Consider the following 4927-nt stretch of genomic DNA (forward strand, 5'->3'; position numbering starts at 1 on the left):
AGCTCCAGCTCACACGGAGGACGGGACCCTGGCTCCTGACTCCCTCATTGGCCTGCCTGCCCTGTCAATAGGGCTGACTTGGGGCATTCGCCCCTTCCCATTGGCCTTAGGGACTGTCAGTCTCAGGGTCTTGCTTTCTTGTTGGCCCTTCCTCTTTCTTTTGGTACTGGGAGAGGGCTAGCCCAGCCCCCTAGTAAGTTTCAGTAAGGGGCTGTAGTGAGCTAGAGTGGCCTTCCTCTGAGCTCGATGGGGAGTACTGAAGGCCCCCCCTTGTTCCCTTACCAATTCCCTTGGGACTTTGCCTGCTGCACTATTGCACAGATGCAACAGCCGCGCCTCTAGCAATGGGGGAACCAGAATACAGACAGGGAGGAAGAGGCGAACTCCAAGCAACTGATAGTGGAGGATTGGTTGCTGGAGCAGCTTCACAGCATGCGGTGCCACTTCTGGGCTTGGGAAACCAGTGCAGATTTGGCATGAGATTGACCGACGATCAGGCCATTGGCATGCAGACGTGGGATGCCGTGGAAAAGGTACCATTGCACCAGGTTTTAAAGTTTGGTAATTCTGAGGAGGTGATTGATGGCTTTGCATGCATGGGATTCCCCTACTGTAGTGGGGCAACTGATGGGACTCATATGCCTACTGTTCAGTTCCTCCCTCCCCAACACCAGGGTTCAGAATTCATAAACAGAAAGGGATGTTTCTCCACAGTGCTCCAACAGCTTGTAGACCACCATGGAAGGTTATGGACATCAATGCTGGTGGTCTGCAAGGGTCCATGATGCTAGGATTCTTTGGAACTGAGCTCTGTTTGAATTAATAGAGAAAGGACTGTTTGCCCCCAGGAACACTGGATATTAAGGGTGTAGACATTGCTCCAGTTATCCTGGGGGACCTGGCTTAACCTCTGCTTCCATGATTAATGAAGCCATTCACAGTCCTCTTGAACAGAAGGAAGAAACTGTCTAACTACTGCTTCCACAGCTGCAAAATGACAGTGGAGTGTGCATGTGGCTGGTTGAAAGGGAGATGAACTGTTTGTGGAATAGGTTGGAAGCAGCAGAAAAAGACACTCCAAAGGTTATAGCAGCATGTTGTGTTCTGCACAATATTTGAGAGAGAGAGAGAGAAAGAGCTTTAGTGATGGGTGGAAGACTGAGGAAAAGACTTGTTCAGTGGTTTGAGCAACCCACAAGGTGTCCAATACAAAATGCAAACTGCTGGGGCAAGGTTATCAGGGATGCCTATTCTGAGTCTCAGGTCTGAAATTGGGCAGCTGTTCATCCAGCTATTAACCCGTGGAGAGGAGATGGGGGAGTGGCTTTTAGTTACGAAACAACATATTTAAAATCTACTCTCCAACTACAAAGAATTTTTCCATTAAGCCAGCAGTGAAACGAAACAGAAAAGTGCGACAGTGCAGGACACCATGAAATGGGCAGGGGGGACTTAAAGTCAGGTGAGGTATGTCTTGTCTCTGCTCTGCCTCTTTCGGTTCATGGGCATTCTGGTGCTTAGTACTGAGACTGTCAAAGATATCAGGAGAGGAAGGCAGCCTGGTCCCGAAAGATCTTGTGCTCTGGGGCACTGCAGATGAAGAGCGAAGTGGGAGCCTTGCTGGGCCCACTCAGCCTTCAGTACCCTGGACAGAGCACAGGAGAGGGGACCGCCCCCAAATCAGCCCACTTATGCCAGAACATATCCTCCCCTTGATAGCTGTCACTACAAGATGTCACTAGATGATACAAAGTACAATGTGCTAATCAAACCAGTTTGGACACGCTGCAAGGCATTACAGTTTTGCTTTTGATTCCGTTCCTTCTAAACCAGATTGTAAGGTATACAAGGTACATAATTATACAGGCATGGATGATTAATACAATGATGATAGGATGATAGGATTTCCAAAATGCTTTTGTCACCATGTACACCACTGAATATTCCCTCCTACCAATAGGCAGATGCTGTCTCACCTTTTACTCTTCGGAGGATACGTTTAATCTGTGAGATAGAGTGTTGCACAGTTAACATCATATCCCTGCCTTCTATTAGCCAAATGCTGCAAATGATAACACCATGTCCGTGGGATGCATCAGACCTTTTAGCATTTTTAAATTAGCCCCAACATGCATTGGATTTCAATGAGAGTACAGTACATACTGAGACTGGATGGTTTCCGACTGGATGTTGTGTACAGTGACATTAATTTCACAGGCAATTACCAAAAATACAGCCCAGATACACAAAATTACAGAGGGATCATGCTTGATATGATCAAGTGTGTTCACAGTAAAGTGTGTACAGAGACTACGGATGCACAGGCAGTGCTTGTCAACAAATACCACAGCGGAGTGGTTCAGGTGTGCTGGAAACAGTTGGTAGTGACACCTTCCTTCTTGTGAACTGAAGCACACATGTGAGTCCTCAGTTTCCTCATTACTGCAGGTATATCCTATTCCTTGTTGTTCAGTGCAAGCTTGTAGACTGAGAGTGAAATATTGATGGTTCTTAAGGTGTGCCTACTTATTATTTTCCATTGGGATCATAGTCAAAGTGTTAACACACAGTCCAAGGGGAATCAGTGGAAAGATTGACTCTTTCTGGGCTTCCCTAAGAGTGAGCACATAGGTAATGATGGTTCTGTTGCTGTTCAGGTAAGTGAAATTAACCATTCGCCACCATTCCTGATGACCTCTTTCAAAATCTGTGGCATTGGCCCAGATGATATGCTGCATTTCAATGAGCACTATCTCATTTAGTCTGTCCCTCACTATGGACTTAGCTACATTAAGTAGCCACGACTGGGCTTGCATGCATGCCAGTGCCTGGGACAGGTTAGACTGCAAAATGTCCAATGCCCCGATGATTTGTACATGATCCATCTCCTAAATTTGGAGCCAATGGAGAAAAGCATTGGCCAGGTCAAACTCTAGGATGCTGATCTTGGTGAGCGATGAGGTCAGTGGACCCAATAGCGAAGCCACATTGTGCCCTGACTCACCAATCTGATTTGCTAACATTTGCTGGTCCATGGTATTCAGCACTCCTAGGCCTGCTCCTACTCCACCTAGCACCTTAGCCATCAAAACTCTTGCTTGCCTGTTGGAGGTGTTCCGGGGAATAATGCCTCGAACCCAGGCTTCCAAACCCATAAGCAACGGTGTTATGAAACTCATACACTGGCAGTGTATGAGGGCCACAAACAGTTGTACATTCATAATTACCCTTTTCAGAGAGGATTGAGGCTTTATCATGATGCTGCAGGAAATGTCCTTTTTTATCACAAATGGCCTCATGTTGCTTATGTATGGACTGGGGGCAACAAGAACCTTGTAAGTACTAGTGATAACAAAGAGTCCTTTTGCATACCATACCTCAGAATCGTTACTGTAAACGGGCACTATAATAAAACCAAAACATATAATGCTAAAAACTTTAATGTCTGATTCTAATCTACAGAACTTTGATTTAATAGCAGCAGAAGGAGCAGAACAAAGCTTTGTGCAAGGTTGGCAGTTCAAGTTGGTGAGGCAGCACGGGCTGGGAGTATGAACTCGTACATTGATTTTGGATACCTTAAAGTGCTTGGTACCAATGGCTAAAGTGACATTTATCTTGCCTGGAACCATGACAGAGGGTGCCTTTCTGTGCAATAGATACATTTTGAGTAGTCCCAGTCCCAGATATCCTGGGAACACCCAGCAAAAGACTGGTTATCAAACATCCAGGCGCACTGGCCCTGTAGCTTGCGGATGTATTTGATTTGCCCCTTTTGTTCTATAATGTGGTAATGTACTCTTTTATGGTCATTCTTTGTAAAAGCAATTAATAACACATTCCCCCTTTCTTCCTTCCAAGTAATGGAGCAATAGCCCTTGAGAACATAGGTGTAGATTGATACTATCCCTTTAAGCACTGAGTCCGAAAGTAATTCCCATTCATCAGCTTTTACCTGACCCTTCACTCCTGCCTGAGGAGTAAGTTCATGGTACCTGGAGGAGTCCTTATTTTTCAAATCATAAACTCTGTCAGTATAATTATACTCCTTATATTCAAACACAGGTTGTTGCCATTTATATAGAGCAGATTAATTAACTAAACAAAGCCAATGTTCATTCTCCCTCATGATGATATTGCCAGTGCTGCTGTTAACAAACCACAGTTCCATAAAAAACTATGTACAGGTGAGTGGACTTCATGGACATCTTCCCTCCTGCAAAAGAGGAAGACAAAACAAGTCAAAAACAAAGTTCTTTTTATGGGGGTTGATCGTCATCTTTCGGTGAATCTTGGATTTCATTTCTGTCCCTCCAGTTCCTCAGCTGAGTGGAATGAAACAATTTTTGAAGTTTCTTCCATCCAGACTTGATCTCGACCAGGTAGGTGGTTGGGCTCTCCATGTTCACGATGGGTACCGGTCCTACCTACCGTGACCTGAGGGGATGGTGCTTCTCAGAGTAGTAGTGGAACAGCACCTTGTCCCCAATGTCCCATTCCCTATACACAAATTAGCAATTAGTCTTTGGTCGACCTTATGAGAGGTGCTGTTAAGGTTAGCTGCCACAGCTCTTTGGACAGAGCGGATAGTGTCCAGGAGATTCCAGATATAGTTGTCCATATTAACCCAGGGATGATACTCGTCTGGGGGTACCTCTCCTTGCAACCATCAGTACTCAGGAGTCCATATTGGCCTACCAATGAGGACCTCATGAGGCATGTATCCATGTGCATCCACCATTGATTGAAGAACCATTAGGATTAGTGAAAGCTTCACATCTCAGTTATTTCCTGTGGTCTCAATCACTTTTCTTAATGTGGACTTTAAAGTGCAGCTAGTGCACTCTATAAGTTCCGATGATTGTGGGTGCCGACGACATAAAATCACTGGCAAACTCCCAAAGCTGAACACACCTGCCCCTGGGGC

This window comes from Gopherus flavomarginatus, chromosome 3 (genome assembly GCF_025201925.1).
Source record: "Gopherus flavomarginatus isolate rGopFla2 chromosome 3, rGopFla2.mat.asm, whole genome shotgun sequence".
In the NCBI taxonomy this organism is placed as follows: domain Eukaryota; kingdom Metazoa; phylum Chordata; order Testudines; family Testudinidae; genus Gopherus; species Gopherus flavomarginatus.